At 33.6% G+C, this 22,632-nt stretch overlaps 1 long non-coding RNA gene across 34 annotated transcripts in view; it reads left to right on the top strand.

Moving 5' to 3' along the window:
* Positions 1-1,345: 1,345 nt before the first annotated feature.
* Positions 1,346-22,632, top strand: part of LOC127869508 (uncharacterized) — a 36,184-nt gene continuing 14,897 nt past the window's right edge. For 6 of the 34 annotated variants that reach the window (XR_008044631.1, XR_008044625.1, XR_008044610.1 and 3 more), the window contains exons 1-9: positions 7,831-7,934; positions 9,301-9,421; positions 10,789-10,910; positions 12,929-13,049; positions 14,416-14,536; positions 15,903-16,023; positions 17,389-17,509; positions 21,020-21,140; positions 22,507-22,627. This is a non-coding gene — a long non-coding RNA (uncharacterized LOC127869508). The other 28 variants (XR_008044629.1, XR_008044616.1, XR_008044642.1 and 25 more) reach the window with 24 other exon arrangements.

Here is a 22,632-nt window from a genome sequence, read left to right as displayed (position 1 = left end):
GAATAGAATCTTGAACTTGTTTCTCTACACAGGGCACATGCCTGCAGAAACTTTATAGTTTGGAAATACTCCCTTTTTGAAAAGTACACCTATGTTTTTCCAGCGTGATATCTGATTGTTTTACAAATGTGCTGTGATTTCTTATGGAGTAATCTAATTTGAATGGTATTTTAATGAATGAATATCAATATTTGGTGCATGTATTATGTAATCATATGGGAATATACATCTGTAAGCTGATGATAGTGTCAATATCATTTTAAACATTTGACATATAACTTGTGCTGCTTCCTACTACTAGAGTAAAATGTTGTGAATAGGGAACACTATTTGTTTGATTATTTCTGTTCTGGTTGTTTCCCTTGAATTGTGTGATTTTTGGAATTACTATGAATACAAACAAAACACAGGATACAGTTCAGAAATGTTGCATTAATTCATTTAAACATTATATTTAAAATAACAAAAGTTTTTGTTTTATTAGCATATATTTAAAAAACTTAATAGACAAAACGCCAAATTTTTAAAATGCTGTGTATTCATACGAAAATTCGAAAATTGATACATGTATTCCACAAATTGTTGCGGGTAAACAAATCGAACATAATTTTGCATATATCTTTAACGATATGTTGAGTTATGGAAAACAAAGGGAGGTAATAATGTTAAAACATTGCTAATTTTAGGAAAATTCAAGTGGCTGGTTTCGCACTGGAAAACAATGTTTAAACTCATATTTGTGTAATAGCATCTACATTTGCACATTTCTGAGCTGAATACTTAAATAAGCAAGATAAGTCTGCAGTTTGTAGAAAAGTTGGTTAAAAATAGGAAAATTATGCAAAATAGTGTTTGTAACATGCCGCAAACATAAATTACTCGTTTCTTCTTATTTGAAGTCATTTAGCAACATATTTCTTCATGTGACACCTAACCGATGAAGAAAGACTAAGATTGAAGCATTTATTTGATAATAAATACGAAATAATAAGTGAATGCAACATCTGGAAGGGCGGCGTACACTCCAAGCGTCTATGGTGTTCTGCGGTGTAGTTTCCGCGGCAAAAGGCTAAGGCTTAAAGCTCACCATGCACTATATTATCTTGAAAATAAACATGCCATGTCATCAAAAATGCATGTGTCACATTTATGCCACAGTAAACTTTGTGTAAACATCAGCACTAAGTTATGCCTCAAAGCATTAACAAAAGGAAAATATGTGCTCATGAAGGTTCCTTATGCACTTGAAAATGTTTTCAAGCTGTGTCTTGTTTAAATGATGTTCTCATAGTCAGATATATTTGCCCACTGTTTCCAATGTAGCACTTTGATTTTCAGACTGTGGTACTGTTTGATGTGGTCGCAGTTTAATAGGGAGAACGAGTGGACCCCGAGAACGATTAACGCATTCAAGACATCGTTAGCCACAGAATCACCCAATCGCACGACACTTTCCAGGTCAGGGTCTGAATTCAACGGAATAGAATCTTGAACTTGTTTCTCTACACAGGGCACATGCCTGCAGAAACTTTATAGTTTGGAAATACTCCTTTTTTGAAAAGTACACCTTTGTTTTTCCTAGCGTGATTGTTTTTATAACTGTGCTGTGATTCTTATGGAGTGATCTAATTTGAATGGTATTTTAATGAATGAATATCAATATTTGGTGATGTATTATGTAATCATATGGGAATATCATCTGTAAGACTGATTGATAGGTCAATAATCATTTTAAACATTTGACATATAACTTGTGTGCTTCTCTTACTAAATAGAGTCAAATGTTGTGAATAGGAACACTATTTGTTTGATTATTTCTGTTCTGGTTGTTTCCTTGAATGTGTGAATTTTTGGATTACTATGAAATACAAACAAAACAAGGATACAGTTCAGAAATGTGGCATTTAATTCATTAAACATTATATTTTAATATAACAAAAGCTTTTTGTTTTATATGCATATATTAAAAAACTTATAGCAAAACGCAAAATTTTAAAATTGTGATATCATACGAAAATTGATACATGTATTCCACAAATGTGTTGCGGTAACAAATCGAACATAATTTTGCATATATTTTAAACGCTATGGTTGAGATTATGGAAAACAAAGGGAGGTAATAATGTTAAAACATTGCTAATTTTAGGAAAATTTCACGTGTGCTGGTTTCGCACTGGAAAAACAATGTTTAAACTCATATTTGTGTAATAGCATCTACATTTGCACATTTTCTGAGCTGAATACTTAAATAAGCAAGATAAGTCTGCAGTTTGTAGAAAAAGTGGTAAAATAGGAAAAATTATGCAAAATAGTGGTTTGTAACATGCCGCAAACATAAATTCTCGTTTTCTTCTTATTTGAAGTCATTATGGCAACATATTCTCATGTGACACCTAACGATGAAGAAAGACTAAGATTGAAACATTATTTGATAATAAATACGAAATAATAAGTGATGCCACAATCTGGAAGGGGAGTACACTCCAAGCGTCTATGGTGTCTGCGGTTTGTAGTTTCCGCGGCAAAAGGCTAAGGCTTAAAGCTCACCATGCACTATATTATCTTGAAAATAAACATGCCATGTCATCAAAAATGCATGGGTCACATTTATGCCACAGTAAACTTTGTGTCAAATCAAGCACTTAAGTTATGGGCCTGAAAGCATTAACAAAAGGGAAAATATGTGCTCATGAAGGTTCCTTATGCACTTGAAAATGTTTTCAAGCTGTGTCTTGTTTACAATGATGTTCTCATAGTCAGATATATTTGCCCACTGTTTCCAATTGTAGCACTTTGATTTCAGACTGTGGTACTGTTTGATGTGGTCGCAGTTTAATAGGGAGAACGAGTGGACCCCGAGAAACGATACACGCATTCAAGACATCGTTAGCCACAGAATCACCCAATCGCACGACACTTCCAGGTCAGGGTCTGAATTCAACGGAATAGAATCTTGAACTTGTTTCTCTACACAGGGCACATGCCTGCAGAGAACTTTATAGTTGGAAATACTCCTTTTTGAAAAGTACACCTTTGTTTTCCTAGCGTGATTGTTTTTATAACTGTGCTGTGATTTCTTATGGAGTAATTAATTTTGAATGGTATTTTAATGAATGAATATCAATATTTGGTGCATGTATTATTAATCATATGGGAAATATACATCTGTAAGACTGATTGATAGTGTCAATATAATTTTATTTTAAACATTTGACATATAACTGTGTGCTTCTCTTACTAAATAGAGTCAAATGTTGTGAATAGGAACACTATTTGTTTGATATTTCTGTTCTGGTTGTTCCCTTGAATTGTGTGAATTTTTGGAATTACTATGAAATACAAAACAAAACAAGGATACAGTTCAGAAATGTTGCATTTAATTCATAAACATTATATTTAATATAACAAAAGCTTTTTGTTTTATTATGCATATATAAAAAACTTAATAGCAAAAACGCAAAATTTTAAAATTGTGTATATCATACGAAAATTGATACATGTATTCCACAATGTGTTGCGGTAACAAATCGAACATAATTTTGCATATACTTTTCTTAACCGCTATGGTTGAGATTATGGAAAACAAAGGGAGGTAATAATGTTAAAACCATTGCTAATTTTAGGAAAATTTCACGTGTGCTGGTTTCGCACTGGAAAACAATGTTTAAACTCATATTTGTGTAATAGCATCTACATTTGCACATTTTCTGAGCTTGAATACTTAAATAAGCAAGATAAGTCTGCAGTTTTGTAGAAAAAGTTGGTAAAAATAGGAAAATATGCAAAATAGTGGTTTGTAACATGCCGCAAACATAAATTCTCTTTTTCTTCTATTTGAAGTCATTATGGCAACATATTTCTTCATGTGACACCTAACCGATGAAGAAGAAAGACTAAGATTGAAGCATTATTTGATAATAAATACGAAATAATAAGTGAATGCCAATCTGGAAGGGGCGTTACACTCCAAGCGTCTATGGTGTTCTGCGGTTGTTAGTTTCCGCGGCAAAAGGCTAAGGCTTAAAGCTCACCTGCACTATTATCTTGAAAATAAACATGCCATGTCATCAAAAAATGCATGTGTCACATTATGCCACAGTAAACTTTGTGTCAACATCAAGCACTTAAGTTATGGGCCTCAAAGCATTAACAAAAGGAAATATGTGCTCATGAAGGTTCCTTATGCACTTGAAAATGTTTTCAAGCTGTGTTTTTTACCATGATGTTCTCATAGTCAGATATATTTGCCCACTGTTTCCAATTGTAGCACTTGATTTTCAGACTGTGGTACTGTTGATGTGGTCGCAGTTTAATAGGGAGAACGAGTGGACCCCGAGAAGATTACACGCATTCAAGAACATCGTTAGCCACAGAACACCAATCGCACGACACTTTCCAGGTCAGGGGTCTGAATTCAAACGGAATAGAATCTTTAACTGTTCTCTACTTTGTTTTTCCTAGGTGATTGTTTTTATAACTCTGTGCTGTGATTTCTTATGGAGTGATCTAATTTTGAATGGTATTTTAATGAATGAATATCAATATTGGTGCATGTATTATGAATCATATGGGAAATACATCGGTAAGACTGATTGATAGTGTCAATAATCATTTTAAACATTTGACATATACTTGTGTGCTTCTTACTAAATAGAGTCAAATGTTGTGAATAGGAACACTATTTTTTGATTATTTCTGTTCTGGTTGTTTCCCTGAATTGTGTGAATTTTTGGAATTACTATGAAATACAAACAAAACACAGGATACAGTTCAGAAATGTTGCATTTAATTCATTAAACATTATATTTTAATATAACAAAAGCTTTTTTTTTATGCATATATAAAAAACTTAGGTGGCAGGGGATATATCAGTGAAAGGGGGTCCATGAAAATTACATATCTTTAGGGTAGGTTTTACCTATGGTCTTTAAAAATCAATTAGGTATTTATAAGATGTATTTCTTGTGTTAGGTTGTAGAAAGAATGTCTCAAATTTTGGAAAAAAACATTACAACTAGCCACAGCTCCCTAGCAAGGAAATTTTGAATCTTCAAAAAGGAGGTTTTCACTTTTGTCGGAAGTCAATATTTCACGCTGCAGAACAGAACAAATTTTGAAGGTAAATTGTGAAAAATCTAAAACGTATGGGATACACTTTTCTAGGCAAATAAACAAAGCACAGGGATGAAATTAGTGAGTAATGTAGCAAAACTAGGATTGCATTCTGTTTGAATGTCTGTGCATGCCATGAAATGGGTCAAATTTCTCAATTTTCATTAAAAATGAGGTGGTCGGGGGGAAAGATCAAGGGCCTAGTTTCACAAGTGAAGAAGCCAGCCTTGTCTTTGGTTGTATTTTCAATGTATATTGCCTATGCTATGACACTGACACAAAAAGGCTTTCTTGTGTCACTTTCTGTTTTGATGCAATGGATTTGACTGTTTGCGGCTTTCGGAACTCGAAATTTGGTAAAAAATATATCCCCTGCCCCTTAATTAATAGCAAAACGCAAAATTTTAAAATTGTGTATATCATACGAAAATTGATACATGTATTCCACAAATGTGTTGCGGTAACAAATCGAACATAATTTTGCATATATCTTTTACCGCTATGGTTGAGATTATGGAAAACAAAGGAGGTAATAATGTTAAAACCATTGCTAATTTTAGGAAAATTTCACGTGTGCTGGTTCGCACTGGAAAACAATGTTTAAACTCATATTTGTGTAATAGCATCTACATTTGCACATTTTCTGAGCTTGAATACTTAAATAAGCAAGATAAGTCTGCAGTTTTGTAGAAAAAGTTGGTATAAAAATAGAAAAATTATGCAAAATAGTGGTTTGTAACATGCCGCAAACATAAATTCTCTTTTTCTTCTTATTTGAAGTCATTATGGCACATATTTCTTCATGTGACACCTAACCGATGAAGAAAGACTAATAGTGAAGCTTTATTTGATAATAAAATACGAAATAATAAGTGATGCCACATCTGGAGGGGGCGTACACTCCAAGCGTCTATGGTGTTCTGCGGTGTAGTTTCCGCGGCAAAGGCTAAGGCTTAAAGCTCACATGCACTATATATACTTGAAATAAAACATGCCATGTCATCAAAATGCATGTGTCACATTATGCCACAGTAAACTTATGTGTCACATCAAGCACTTAATTATGGGCCTCAAAGCATTAACAAAAGGAAAATATGTGCTCATGAAGGTTCCTTATGCACTTGAAAATGTTTCAAGCTGTGTCTTGTTTACAATGATGTTCTCATAGTCAGATATATTTGCCCACTGTTTCCAATGTAGCACTTTGATTTCAGACTGTGGTGACTGTTTGATGTGGTCGCAGTTTAATAGGGAGAACGAGTGACCCCGAGAGCGATATACACGCATTCAGACATCTTAGCCACAGAATCACCCAATCGCACGACACTTTCCAGGTCAGGGTCTGAATTCAACGGAATAGAATCTTGAACTTGTTTCTCTACACAGGGCACATGCCTGCAGAAACTTAATAGTTTGGAAATACTCCTTTTTTGAAAAGTACACCTTTGTTTTTCCTAGCGTGATTGTTTTATAACTGTGCTTTGATTTCTTATGGAGTGAATCTTAATTTGAATGGTATTTTAATGAATGAATATCAATATTTGGTCCATGTATTATGTAATCATATGGGAATATACATCTGTAAGACTGATTGATAGTGTCAATAATCATTTTAAACATTTGACATATAACTTGTGTGCTTCTCTACTAAATAGAGTCAAATGTTGTGAATAGGAACACTATTTGTTTGATTATTTCTGTTCTGGTTTGTTTCCCTTGAATTGTGTGAATTTTTGGAATTACTATGAAATACAAACAAAACACAGGATACAGTTCAGAAATGTTGCATTTAATTCATTAAACATTATATTTTAATATAACAAAAGCTTTTTGTTTTATTATGCATATATTAAAAAAACTTAATAGCAAAACGCAAAATTTTAAAATTGTGTATATCATACGAAAATTGATACATGTATTCCACAAATGTGTTGCGGTAACAAATCGAACATAATTTTGCATATATCTTTTAACCGCTATGGTTGAGATTATGGAAAACAAAGGGAGGTAATAATGTTAAAACCATTGCTAATTTTAGGAAAATTTCACGTGTGCTGGTTTCGCACTGGAAAACAATGTTTAAACTCATATTTGTGTAATAGCATCTACATTTGCACATTTCTGAGCTTGAATACTTAAATAAGCAAGATAAGTCTGCAGTTTTGTAGAAAAAGTTGGTAAAAAATAGGAAAATTATGCAAAATAGTGGTTTGTAACATGCCGCAAACATAAATTCTCGTTTTCTTCTTATTTGAAGTCATTATGGCAACATATTTCTTCATGTGACACCTAACCGATGAAGAAAGACTAAGATTGAAGCATTTATTTGATAATAAATACGAAATAATAAGTGAATGCCACATCTGGAAGGGGGCGTACACTCCAAGCGTCTATGGTGTTCTGCGGTGTAGTTTCCGCGGCAAAAGGCTAAGGCTTAAAGCTCACCATGCACTATATTATCTTGAAAATAAACATGCCATGTCATCAAAAATGCATGTGTCACATTTATGCCACAGTAAACTTGTGTCAACATCAAGCACTTAAGTTATGGGCCTCAAAGCATTAACAAAAGGAAAATATGTGCTCATGAAGTTTCCTTATGCACTTGAAAATGTTTTCAAGCTGTGTCTTGTTTACAATGATGTTCTCATAGTCAGATATATTTGCCCACTGTTTCCAATTGTAGCACTTTGATTTTCAGACTGTCGTACTGTTTGATGTGGTCGCAGTATAATAGGGAGAACGAGTGGACCCCGAGAACGATTACACGCACTCAAGACATCGTTAGCCACAGAATCACCCAATCGCACGACACTTTCCAGGTCAGGGTCTGAATTCAACGGAATAGAATCTTGAACTTGTTTCTCTACACAGGGCACATGCCTGCAGAAACTTTATAGTTTGAAATACTCCTTTTTGAAAAGTACACCTTTGTTTTTCCTAGCGTGATTGTTTTTATAACTGTGCTGTGATTTCTTATGGAGTAATCTAATTTTGAATGGTATTTTAATGAATGAATATCAATATTTGGTGCATGTATTATGTAATCATATGGGAATATACATCTGTAAGACTGATTGATAGTGTCAATAATCATTTTAAAACATTTGACATATAACTTGTGTGCTTCTCTACTAAATAGAGTCAAATGTTGTGAATAGGAACACTATTTGTTTGATTATTTCTGTTCTGGTTGTTTCCCTTGAATTGTGTGAATTTTTGGAATTACTTTGAAATACAAACAAAACACAGGATACAGTTCAGAAATGTTGCATTTAATTCATTAAACATTATATTTTAATATAACAAAAGCTTTTTGTTTTATTATGCATATATTAAAAAACTTAATAGCAAAACGCAAAATTTTAAAATTGTGTATATCATACGAAAATTGATACATGTATTCCACAAATGTGTTGCGGTAACAAATCGAACATAATTTTGCATATATCTTTTAACCGCTATGGTTGAGATTATGGAAAACAAAGGGAGGTAATAATGTGAAAAACCATTGCTAATTTTAGGAAAATTTCACGTGTGCTGGTTTCGCACTGGAAAACAATGTTTAAACTCATATTTGTGTAATAGCATCTACATTTGCACATTTTCTGAGCTTGAATACTTAAATAAGCAAGATAAGTCTGCAGTTTTGTAGAAAAAGTTGGTAAAAATAGGAAAATTATGCAAAATAGTGGTTTGTAACATGCCGCAAACATAAATTCTCGTTTTCTTCTTATTTGAAGTCATTATGGCAACATATTTCTTCATGTGACACCTAACCGATGAAGAAAGACTAAGATTGAAGCATTTATTTGATAATAAATACGAAATAATAAGTTAATGCCACATCTGGAAGGGGGCGTACACTCCAAGCGTCTATGGTGTTCTGCGGTGTAGTTTCCGCGGCAAAAGGCTAAGGCTTAAAGCTCACCATGCACTATATTATCTTGAAAATAAACATGCCATGTCATCAAAAATGCATGTGTCACATTTATGCCACAGTAAACTTTGTGTCAACATCAAGCACTTAAGTTATGGGCCTCAAAGCATTAACAAAAGGAAAATATGTGCTCATGAAGGTTCCTTATGCACTTGAAAATGTTTTCAAGCTGTGTCTTGTTTACAATGATGTTCTCATAGTCAGATATATTTGCCCACTGTTTCCAATTGTAGCACTTTGATTTTCAGACTGTGGTACTGTTTGATGTGGTCGCAGTTTAATAGGGAGAACGAGTGGACCCCGAGAACGATTACACGCATTCAAGACATCGTTAGCCACAGAATCACCCAATCGCACGACACTTTCCAGGTCAGGGTCTGAATTCAACGGAATAGAATCTTGAACTTGTTTCTCTACACAGGGCACATGCCTGCAGAAACTTTATAGTTTGGAAATACTCCTTTTTTGAAAAGTACACCTTTGTTTTTCCTAGCGTGATTGTTTTTATAACTGTGCTGTGATTTCTTATGGAGTAATCTAATTTTGAATGGTATTTTAATGAATGAATATCAATATTTGGTGCATGTATTATGTAATCATATGGGAATATACATCTGTAAGACTGATTGATAGTGTCAATAATCATTTTAAACATTTGACATATAACTTGTGTGCTTCTCTACTAAATAGTGTCAAATGTTGTGAATAGGAACACTAATTGTTTGATTATTTCTGTTCTGGTTGTTTCCCTTGAATTGTGTGAATTTTTGGAATTACTATGAAATACAAACAAAACACAGGATACAGTTCAGAAATGTTGCATTTAATTCATTAAACATTATATTTTAATATAACAAAAGCTTTTTGTTTTATTATGCATATATTAAAAAACTTAATAGCAAAACGCAAAATTTTAAAATTGTGTATATCATACGAAAATTGATACATGTATTCCACAAATGTGTTGCGGTAACAAATCGAACATAATTTTGCATATATCTTTTAACCGCTATGGTTGAGATTATGGAAAACAAAGGGAGGTAATAATGTTAAAACCATTGCTAATTTTAGGAAAATTTCACGTGTGCTGGTTTCGCACTGGAAAACAATGTTTAAACTCATATTTGTGTAATAGCATCTACATTTGCACATTTTCTGAGCTTGAATACTTAAATAAGCAAGATAAGTCTGCAGTTTTGTAGAAAAAGTTGGTAAAAATAGGAAAATTATGCAAAATAGTGGTTTGTAACATGCCGCAAACATAAATTCTCGTTTTCTTCTTATTTGAAGTCATTATGGCAAACATATTTCTTCATGTGACACCTAACCGATGAAGAAAGACTAAGATTGAAGCATTTATTTGATAATAAATACGAAATAATAAGTGAATGCCACATCTGGAAGGGGGCGTACACTCCAAGCGTCTATGGTGTTCTGCGGTGTAGTTTCCGCGGCAAAAGGCTAAGGCTTAAAGCTCACCATGCACTATATTATCTTGAAAATAAACATGCCATGTCATCAAAAATGCATGTGTCACATTTATGCCACAGTAAAATTTGTGTCAACATCAAGCACTTAAGTTATGGGCCTCAAAGCATTAACAAAAGGAAAATATGTGCTCATGAAGGTTCCTTATGCACTTGAAAATGTTTTCAAGCTGTGTCTTGTTTACAATGATGTTCTCATAGTCAGATATATTTGCCCACTGTTTCCAATTGTAGCACTTTGATTTTCAGACTGTGGTACTGTTTGATGTGGTCGCAGTTTAATAGGGAGAACGAGTGGACCCCCGAGAACGATTACACGCATTCAAGACATCGTTAGCCACAGAATCACCCAATCGCACGACACTTTCCAGGTCAGGGTCTGAATTCAACGGAATAGAATCTTGAACTTGTTTCTCTACACAGGGCACATGCCTGCAGAAACTTTATAGTTTGGAAATACTCCTTTTTTGAAAAGTACACCTTTGTTTTTCCTAGCGTGATTGTTTTTATAACTGTGCTGTGATTTCTTATGGAGTGATCTAATTTTGAATGGTATTTTAATGAATGAATATCAATATTTGGTGCATGTATTATGTAATCATATGGGAATATACATCTGTAAGACTGATTGATAGTGTCAATAATCATTTTAAACATTTGACATATAACTTGTGTGCTTCTCTACTAAATAGAGTCAAATGTTGTGAATAGGAACACTATTTGTTTGATTATTTCTGTTCTGGTTGTTTCCCTTGAATTGTGTGAATTTTTGGAATTACTATGAAATACAAACAAAACACAGGATACAGTTCAGAAATGTTGCATTTAATTCATTAAACATTATATTTTAATATAACAAAAGCTTTTTGTTTTATTATGCATATATTAAAAAACTTAAGGTGGCAGGGGATATATCAGTGAAAGGGGGGTCCATGAAAATTACATATCTTTAGGGTAGGTGTTACCTATGGTCTTTAAAAATCAATTAGGTATTTATAAGATGTATTTCTTGTGTTAGGTTGTAGAAAGAATGTCTCAAAATTTTGGAAAAAAACATTACAACTAGCCACAGCTCCCTAGCAAGGAAATTTTGAATCTTCAAAAAGGAGGTTTTCACTTTTGTCGGAAGTCAATATTTCACGCTGCAGAAACAGAACAAAATTTTGAAGGTAAATTGTGAAAAATCTAAACGTATGGGAGACACTTTTCTAGGCAAATAAACAAAGCACAGGGATGAAATTAGTGAGTAATGTAGCCAAAACTAGGATTGCATTCTGTTTGAATGTTCTGTGCATGCCATGAAATGGGTCAAATTTCTCAATTTTTCATTAAAAATGAGGTGGTCGGGGGGAAAGATCAAGGGCCATAGTTTCACAAGTGAAGAAGCCAGCCTTGTCTTTGGTTGTATTTTCAATGTATATTGCCTATGCTATGACACTGACACAAAAAGGCTTTCTTGTGTCACTTTCTGTTTTGATGCAATGGATTTGACTGTTTGCGGCCTTTCGGAACTCGAAATTTGGTCAAAAATATATCCCCTGCCCCCTTAATAGCAAAACGCAAAATTTTAAAATTGTGTATATCATACGAAAATTGATACATGTATTCCACAAATGTGTTGCGGTAACAAATCGAACATAATTTTGCATATATCTTTTAACCGCTATGGTTGAGATTATGGAAAACAAAGGGAGGTAATAATGTTAAAACCATTGCTAATTTTAGGAAAATTTCACGTGTGCTGGTTTCGCACTGGAAAACAATGTTTAAACTCATATTTGTGTAATAGCATCTACATTTGCACATTTTCTGAGCTTGAATACTTAAATAAGCAAGATAAGTCTGCAGTTTTGTAGAAAAAGTTGGTAAAAATAGGAAAATTATGCAAAATAGTGGTTTGTAACATGCCACAAACATAAATTCTCTTTTTCTTCTTATTTGAAGTCATTATGGCAACATATTTCTTCATGTGACACCTAACCGATGAAGAAAGTCTAAGATTGAAGCATTTATTTGATAATAAATACGAAATAATAAGTGAATGCCACATCTGGAAGGGGGCGTACACTCCAAGCGTCTATGGTGTTCTGCGGTGTAGTTTCCGCGGCAAAAGGCTAAGGCTTAAAGCTCACCATGCACTATATTATCTTGAAAATAAACATGCCATGTCATCAAAAATGCATGTGTCACATTTATGCCACAGTAAACTTTGTGTCAACATCAAGCACTTAAGTTATGGGCCTCAAAGCATTAACAAAAGGAAAATATGTGCTCATGAAGGTTCCTTATGCACTTGAAAATGTTTTCAAGCTGTGTCTTGTTTACAATGATGTTCTCATAGTCAGATATATTTGCCCACTGTTTCCAATTGTAGCACTTTGATTTTCAGACTGTGGTACTGTTTGATGTGGTCGCAGTTTAATAGGGAGAACGAGTGGACCCCGAGAACGATTACACGCATTCAAGACATCGTTAGCCACAGAATCACCCAATCGCACGACACTTTCCAGGTCAGGGTCTGGATTCAACGGAATAGAATCTTGAACTTGTTTCTCTACACAGGGCACATGCCTGCAGAAACTTTATAGTTTGGAAATACTCCTTTTTTGAAAAGTACACCTTTGTTTTTCCTAGCGTGATTGTTTTTATAACTGTGCTGTGATTTCTTATGGAGTGATCTAATTTTGAATGGTATTTTAATGAATGAATATCAATATTTGGTGCATGTATTATGTAATCATATGGGAATATACATCTGTAAGACTGATTGATAGTGTCAATAATCATTTTAAACATTTGACATATAACTTGTGTGCTTCTCTACTAAATAGAGTCAAATGTTGTGAATAGGAACACTATTTGTTTGATTATTTCTGTTCTGGTTGTTTCCCTTGAATTGTGTGAATTTTTGGAATTACTATGAAATACAAACAAAACACAGGATACAGTTCAGAAATGTTGCATTTAATTCATTAAACATTATATTTTAATATAACAAAAGCTTTTTGTTTTATTATGCATATATTAAAAAACTTAATAGCAAAACGCAAAATTTTAAAATTGTGTATATCATACGAAAATTGATGCATGTATTCCACAAATGTGTTGCGGTAACAAATCGAACATAATTTTGCATATATCTTTTAACCGCTATGGTTGAGATTATGGAAAACAAAGGGAGGTAATAATGTTAAAACCATTGCTAATTTTAGGAAAATTTCACGTGTGCTGGTTTCGCACTGGAAAACAATGTTTAAACTCATATTTGTGTAATAGCATCTACATTTGCACATTTTCTGAGCTTGAATACTTAAATAAGCAAGATAAGTCTGCAGTTTTGTAGAAAAAGTTGGTAAAAATAGGAAAATTATGCAAAATAGTGGTTTGTAACATGCCGCAAACATAAATTCTCTTTTTCTTCTTATTTGAAGTCATTATGGCAACATATTTCTTCATGTGACACCTAACCGATGAAGAAAGACTAAGATTGAAGCATTTATTTGATAATAAATACGAAATAATAAGTGAATGCCACATCTGGAAGGGGGCGTACACTCCAAGCGTCTATGGTGTTCTGCGGTGTAGTTTCCGCGGCAAAAGGCTAAGGCTTAAAGCTCACCATGCACTATATTATCTTGAAAATAAACATGCCATGTCATCAAAAATGCATGTGTCACATTTATGCCACAGTAAACTTTGTGTCAACATCAAGCACTTAAGTTATGGGCCTCAAAGCATTAACAAAAGGAAATTATGTGCTCATGAAGGTTCCTTATGCACTTGAAAATGTTTTCAAGCTGTGTCTTGTTTACAATGATGTTCTCATAGTCAGATATATTTGCCCACTGTTTCCAATTGTAGCACTTTGATTTTCAGACTGTGGTACTGTTTGATGTGGTCGCAGTTTAATAGGGAGAACGAGTGGACCCCGAGAACGATTACACGCATTCAAGACATCGTTAGCCACAGAATCACCCAATCGCACGACACTTTCCAGGTCAGGGTCTGAATTCAACGGAATAGAATCTTGAACTTGTTTCTCTACACAGGGCACATGCCTGCAGAAACTTTATAGTTTGGAAATACTCCTTTTTTGAAAAGTACACCTTTGTTTTTCCTAGCGTGATTGCTTTTATAACTGTGCTGTGATTTCTTATGGAGTAATCTAATTTTGAATGGTATTTTAATGAATGAATATCAATATTTGGTGCATGTATTATGTAATCATATGGGAATATACATCTGTAAGACTGATTGATAGTGTCAATAATCATTTTAAACATTTGACATATAACTTGTGTGCTTCTCTACTAAATAGAGTCAAATGTTGTGAATAGGAACACTTTTTGTTTGATTATTTCTGTTCTGGTTGTTTCCCTTGAATTGTGTGAATTTTTGGAATTACTATGAAATACAAACAAAACACAGGATACAGTTCAGAAATGTTGCATTTAATTCATTAAACATTATATTTTAATATAACAAAAGCTTTTTGTTTTATTATGCATATATTAAAAAACTTAATAGCAAAACGCAAAATTTTAAAATTGTGTATATCATACGAAAATTGATACATGTATTCCACAAATGTGTTGCGGTAACAAATCGAACATAATTTTGCATATATCTTTTAACCGCTATGGTTGAGATTATGGAAAACAAAGGGAGGTAATAATGTTAAAACCATTGCTAATTTTAGGAAAATTTCACGTGTGCTGGTTTCGCACTGGAAAACAATGTTTAAACTCATATTTGTGTAATAGCATCTACATTTGCACATTTTCTGAGCTTGAATACTTAAATAAGCAAGATAAGTCTGCAGTTTTGTAGAAAAAGTTGGTAAAAATAGGAAAATTATGCAAAATAGTGGTTTGTAACATGCCGCAAACATAAATTCTCGTTTTCTTCTTATTTGAAGTCATTATGGCAACATATTTCTTCATGTGACACCTAACCGATGAAGAAAGACTAAGATTGAAGCATTTATTTGATAATAAATACGAAATAATAAGTGAATGCCACATCTGGAAGGGGGCGTACACTCCAAGCGTCTATGGTGTTCTGCGGTGTAGTTTCCGCGGCAAAAGGCTAAGGCTTAAAGCTCACCATGCACTATATTGACTTGAAAATAAACATGCCATGTCATCAAAAATGCATGTGTCACATTTATGCCACAGTAAACTTTGTGTCAACATCAAGCACTTAAGTTATGGGCCTCAAAGCATTAACAAAAGGAAAATATGTGCTCATGAAGGTTCCTTATGCACTTGAAAATGTTTTCAAGCTGTGTCTTGTTTACAATGATGTTCTCATAGTCAGATATATTTGCCCACTGTTTCCAATTGTAGCACTTTGATTTTCAGACTGTGGTACTGTTTGATGTGGTCGCAGTTTAATAGGGAGAACGAGTGGACCCCGAGAACGATTACACGCATTCAAGACATCGTTAGCCACAGAATCACCCAATCGCACGACACTTTCCAGGTCAGGGTCTGAATTCAACGGAATAGAATCTTGAACTTGTTTCTCTACACAGGGCACATGCCTGCAGAAACTTTATAGTTTGGAAATACTCCTTTTTTGAAAAGTACACCTTTGTTTTTCCTAGCGTGATTGTTTTTATAACTGTGCTGTGATTTCTTATGGAGTGATCTAATTTTGAATGGTATTTTAATGAATGAATATCAATATTTGGTGCATGTATTATGTAATCATATGGGAATATACATCTGTAAGACTGATTGATAGTGTCAATAATCATTTTAAACATTTGACATATAACTTGTGTGCTTCTCTACTAAATAGAGTCAAATGTTGTGAATAGGAACACTATTTGTTTGATTATTTCTGTTCTGGTTGTTTCCCTTGAATTGTGTGAATTTTTGGAATTACTATGAAAACAAACAAAACACAGGATACAGTTCAGAAATGTTGCATTTAATTCATTAAACATTATATTTTAATATAACAAAAGCTTTTTGTTTTATTATGCATATATTAAAAAACTTAATAGCAAAACGCAAAATTTTAAAATTGTGTATATCATACGAAAATTGATACATGTATTCCACAAATGTGTTGCGGTAACAAATCGAACATAATTTTGCATATATCTTTTAACCGCTATGGTTGAGATTATGGAAAACAAAGGGAGGTAATAATGTTAAAACCATTGCTAATTTTAGGAAAATTTCACGTGTGCTGGTTTCGCACTGGAAAACAATGTTTAAACTCATATTTGTGTAATAGCATCTACATTTGCACATTTTCTGAGCTTGAATACTTAAATAAGCAAGATAAGTCTGCAGTTTTGTAGAAAAAGTTGGTAAAAATAGGAAAATTATGCAAAATAGTGGTTTGTAACATGCCGCAAACATAAATTCTCGTTTTCTTCTTATTTGAAGTCATTATGGCAACATATTTCTTCATGTGACACCTAACCGATGAAGAAAGACTAAGATTGAAGCATTTATTTGATAATAAATACGAAATAATAAGTGAATGCCACATCTGGAAGGGGGCGTACACTCCAAGCGTCTATGGTGTTCTGCGGTGTAGTTTCCGCGGCAAAAGGCTAAGGCTTAAAGCTCACCATGCACTATATTATCTTGAAAATAAACATGCCATGTCATCAAAAATGCATGTGTCACATTTATGCCACAGTAAACTTTGTGTCAACATCAAGCACTTAAGTTATGGGCCTCAAAGCATTAACAAAAGGAAAATATGTGCTCATGAAGGTTCCTTATGCACTTGAAAATGTTTTCAAGCTGTGTCTTGTTTACAATGATGTTCTCATAGTCAGATATATTTGCCCACTGTTTCCAATTGTAGCACTTTGATTTTCAGACTGTGGTACTGTTTGATGTGGTCGCAGTTTAATAGGGAGAACGAGTGGACCCCGAGAACGATTACACGCATTCAAGACATCGTTAGCCACAGAATCACCCAATCGCACGACACTTTCCAGGTCAGGGTCTGAATTCAACGGAATAGAATCTTGAACTTGTTTCTCTACACAGGGCACATGCCTGCAGAAACTTTATAGTTTGGAAATACTCCTTTTTTGAAAAGTACACCTTTGTTTTTCCTAGCGTGATTGTTTTTATAACTGTGCTGTGATTTCTTATGGAGTGATCTAATTTTGAATGGTATTTTAATGAATGAATATCAATATTTGGTGCATGTATTATGTAATCATATGGGAATATACATCTGTAAGACTGATTGATAGTGTCAATAATCATTTTAAACATTTGACATATAACTTGTGTGCTTCTCTACTAAATAGAGTCAAATGTTGTGAATAGGAACACTATTTGTTTGATTATTTCTGTTCTGGTTGTTTCCCTTGAATTGTGTGAATTTTTGGAATTACTATGAAATACCAACAAAACACAGGATACAGTTCAGAAATGTTGCATTTAATTCATTAAACATTATATTTTAATATAACAAAAGCTTTTTGTTTTATTATGCATATATTAAAAAACTTAAGGTGGCAGGGGATATATCAGTGAAAGGGGGGTCCATGAAAATTACATATCTTTAGGGTAGGTGTGACCTATGGTCTTTAAAAATCAATTAGGTATTTATAAGATATATTTCTTGTGTTAGGTTGTAGAAAGAATGTCTCAAAATTTTGGAAAAAAACATTACAACTAGCCACAGCTCCCTAGCAAGGAAATTTTGAATCTTCAAAAAGGAGGTTTTCACTTTTGTCGGAAGTCAATATTTCACGCTGCAGAAACAGAACAAAATTTTGAAGGTAAATTGTGAAAAATCTAAACGTATGGGAGACACTTTTCTAGGCAAATAAACAAAGCACAGGGATGAAATTAGTGAGTAATGTAGCCAAAACTAGGATTGCATTCTGTTTGAATGTTCTGTGCATGCCATGAAATGGGTCAAATTTCTCAATTTTTCATTAAAAATGAGGTGGTCGGGGGGAAAGATCAAGGGCCATAGTTTCACAAGTGAAGAAGCCAGCCTTGTCTTTGGTTGTATTTTCAATGTATATTGCCTATGCTATGACACTGACACAAAAAGGCTTTCTTGTGTCACTTTCTGTTTTGATGCAATGGATTTGACTGTTTGCAGCCTTTCGGAACTCGAAATTTGGTCAAAAATATATCCCCTGCCCCCTTAATTAATAGCAAAACGCAAAATTTTAAAATTGTGTATATCATACGAAAATTGATACATGTATTCCACAAATGTGTTGCGGTAACAAATCGAACATAATTTTGCATATATCTTTTAACCGCTATGGTTGAGATTATGGAAAACAAAGGGAGGTAATAATGTTAAAACCATTGCTAATTTTAGGAAAATTTCACGTGTGCTGGTTTCGCACTGGAAAACAATGTTTAAACTCATATTTGTGTAATAGCATCTACATTTGCACATTTTCTGAGCTTGAATACTTAAATAAGCAAGATAAGTCTGCAGTTTTGTAGAAAAAGTTGGTAAAAATAGGAAAATTATGCAAAATAGTGGTTTGTAACATGCCGCAAACATAAATTCTCTTTTTCTTCTTATTTGAAGTCATTATGGCAACATATTTCTTCATGTGACACCTAACCGATGAAGAAAGTCTAAGATTGAAGCATTTATTTGATAATAAATACGAAATAATAAGTGAATGCCACATCTGGAAGGGGGCGTACACTCCAAGCGTCTATGGTGTTCTGCGGTGTAGTTTCCGCGGCAAAAGGCTAAGGCTTAAAGCTCACCATGCACTATATTATCTTGAAAATAAACATGCCATGTCATCAAAAATGCATGTGTCACATTTATGCCACAGTAAACTTTGTGTCAACATCAAGCACTTAAGTTATGGGCCTCAAAGCATTAACAAAAGGAAAATATGTGCTCATGAAGGTTCCTTATGCACTTGAAAATGTTTTCAAGCTGTGTCTTGTTTACAATGATGTTCTCATAGTCAGATATATTTGCCCACTGTTTCCAATTGTAGCACTTTGATTTTCAGACTGTGGTACTGTTTGATGTGGTCGCAGTTTAATAGGGAGAACGAGTGGACCCCGAAAACGATTACACGCATTCAAGACATCGTTAGCCACAGAATCACCCAATCGCACGACACTTTCCAGGTCAGGGTCTGAATTCAACGGAATAGAATCTTGAACTTGTTTCTCTACACAGGGCACATGCCTGCAGAAACTTTATAGTTTGGAAATACTCCATTTTTGAAAAGTACACCTTTGTTTTTCCTAGCGTGATTGTTTTTATAACTGTGCTGTGATTTCTTATGGAGTAAACTAATTTTGAATGGTATTTTAATGAATGAATATCAATATTTGGTGCATGTATTATGTAATCATATGGGAATATACATCTGTAAGACTGATTGATAGTGTCAATAATCATTTTAAAACATTTGACATATAACTTGTGTGCTTCTCTACTAAATAGAGTCAAATGTTGTGAATAGGAACACTATTTGTTTGATTATTTCTGTTCTGGTTGTTTCCCTTGAATTGTGTGAATTTTTGGAATTACTATGAAATACAAACAAAACACAGGATACAGTTCAGAAATGTTGCATTTAATTCATTAAACATTATATTTTAATATAACAAAAGCTTTTTGTTTTATTATGCATATATTAAAAAACTTAATAGCAAAACGCAAAATTTTAAAATTGTGTATATCATACGAAAATTGATACATGTATTCCACAAATGTGTTGCGGTAACAAATCGAACATAATTTTGCATATATCTTTTAACCGCTATGGTTGAGATTATGGAAAACAAAGGGAGGTAATAATGTTAAAACCATTGCTAATTTTAGGAAAATTTCACGTGTGCTGGTTTCGCACTGGAAAACAATGTTTAAACTCATATTTGTGTAATAGCATCTACATTTGCACATTTTCTGAGCTTGAATACTTAAATAAGCAAGATAAGTCTGCAGTTTTGTAGAAAAAGTTGGTAAAAATAGGAAAATTATGCAAAATAGTGGTTTGTAACATGCCGCAAACATAAATTCTCGTTTTCTTCTTATTTGAAGTCATTATGGCAACATATTTCTTCATGTGACACCTAACCGATGAAGAAAGACTAAGATTGAAGCATTTATTTGATAATAAATACGAAATAATAAGTGAATGCCACATCTGGAAGGGGGCGTACACTCCAAGCGTCTATGGTGTTCTGCGGTGTAGTTTCCGCGGCAAAAGGCTAAGGCTTAAAGCTCACCATGCACTATATTATCTTGAAAATAAACATGCCATGTCATCAAAAATGCATGTGTCACATTTATGCCACAGTAAACTTTGTGTCAACATCAAGCACTTAAGTTATGGGCCTCAAAGCATTAACAAAAGGAAAATATGTGCTCATGAAGGTTCCTTATGCACTTGAAAATGTTTTCAAGCTGTGTCTTGTTTACAATGATGTTCTCATAGTCAGATATATTTGCCCACTGTTTCCAATTGTAGCACTTTGATTTTCAGACTGTGGTACTGTTTGATGTGGTCGCAGTTTAATAGGGAGAACGAGTGGACCCCGAGAACGATTACACGCATTCAAGACATCGTTAGCCACAGAATCACCCAATCGCACGACACTTTCCAGGTCAGGGTCTGAATTCAACGGAATAGAATCTTGAACTTGTTTCTCTACACAGGGCACATGCCTGCAGAAACTTTATAGTTTGGAAATACTCCTTTTTTGAAAAGTACACCTTTGTTTTTCCTAGCGTGATTGTTTTTATAACTGTGCTGTGATTTCTTATGGAGTAATCTAATTTTGAATGGTATTTTAATGAATGAATATCAATATTTGGTGCATGTATTATGTAATCATATGGGAATATACATCTGTAAGACTGATTGATAGTGTCAATAATCATTTTAAACATTTGACATATAACTTGTGTGCTTCTCTACTAAATAGAGTCAAATGTTGTGAATAGGAACACTATTTGTTTGATTATTTCTGTTCTGGTTGTTTCCCTTGAATTGTGTGAATTTTTGGAATTACTATGAAATACAAACAAAACACAGGATACAGTTCAGAAATGTTGCATTTAATTCATTAAACATTATATTTTAATATAACAAAAGCTTTTTGTTTTATTATGCATATATTAAAAAACTTAATAGCAAAACGCAAAATTTTAAAATTGTGTATATCATACGAAAATTGATACATGTATTCCACAAATGTGTTGCGGTAACAAATCGAACATAATTTTGCATATATCTTTTAACCGCTATGGTTGAGATTATGGAAAACAAAGGGAGGTAATAATGTTAAAACCATTGCTAATTTTAGGAAAATTTCACGTGTGCTGGTTTCGCACTGGAAAACAATGTTTAAACTCATATTTGTGTAATAGCATCTACATTTGCACATTTTCTGAGCTTGAATACTTAAATAAGCAAGATAAGTCTGCAGTTTTGTAGAAAAAGTTGGTAAAAATAGGAAAATTATGCAAAATAGTGGTTTGTAACATGCCGCAAACATAAATTCTCGTTTTCTTCTTATTTGAAGTCATTATGGCAACATATTTCTTCATGTGACACCTAACCGATGAAGAAAGACTAAGATTGAAGCATTTATTTGATAATAAATACGAAATAATAAGTGAATGCCACATCTGGAAGGGGGCGTACACTCCAAGCGTCTATGGTGTTCTGCGGTGTAGTTTCCGCGGCAAAAGGCTAAGGCTTAAAGCTCACCATGCACTATATTATCTTGAAAATAAACATGCCATGTCATCAAAAATGCATGTGTCACATTTATGCCACAGTAAACTTTGTGTCAACATCAAGCACTTAAGTTATGGGCCTCAAAGCATTAACAAAAGGAAAATATGTGCTCATGAAGGTTCCTTATGCACTTGAAAATGTTTTCAAGCTGTGTCTTGTTTACAATGATGTTCTCATAGTCAGATATATTTGCCCACTGTTTCCAATTGTAGCACTTTGATTTTCAGACTGTGGTACTGGTTGATGTGGTCGCAGTTTAATAGGGAGAACGAGTGGACCCCGAGAACGATTACACGCATTCAAGACATCGTTAGCCACAGAATCACCCAATCGCACGACACTTTCCAGGTCAG

This window comes from Dreissena polymorpha, chromosome 2 (assembly GCF_020536995.1).
Source record: "Dreissena polymorpha isolate Duluth1 chromosome 2, UMN_Dpol_1.0, whole genome shotgun sequence".
Classification (NCBI taxonomy): Eukaryota; Metazoa; Mollusca; class Bivalvia; order Myida; family Dreissenidae; genus Dreissena; species Dreissena polymorpha.
Note: the sequence above shows the minus strand (reverse complement) of the source record. Positions and strands in the feature narration are given on the sequence as shown.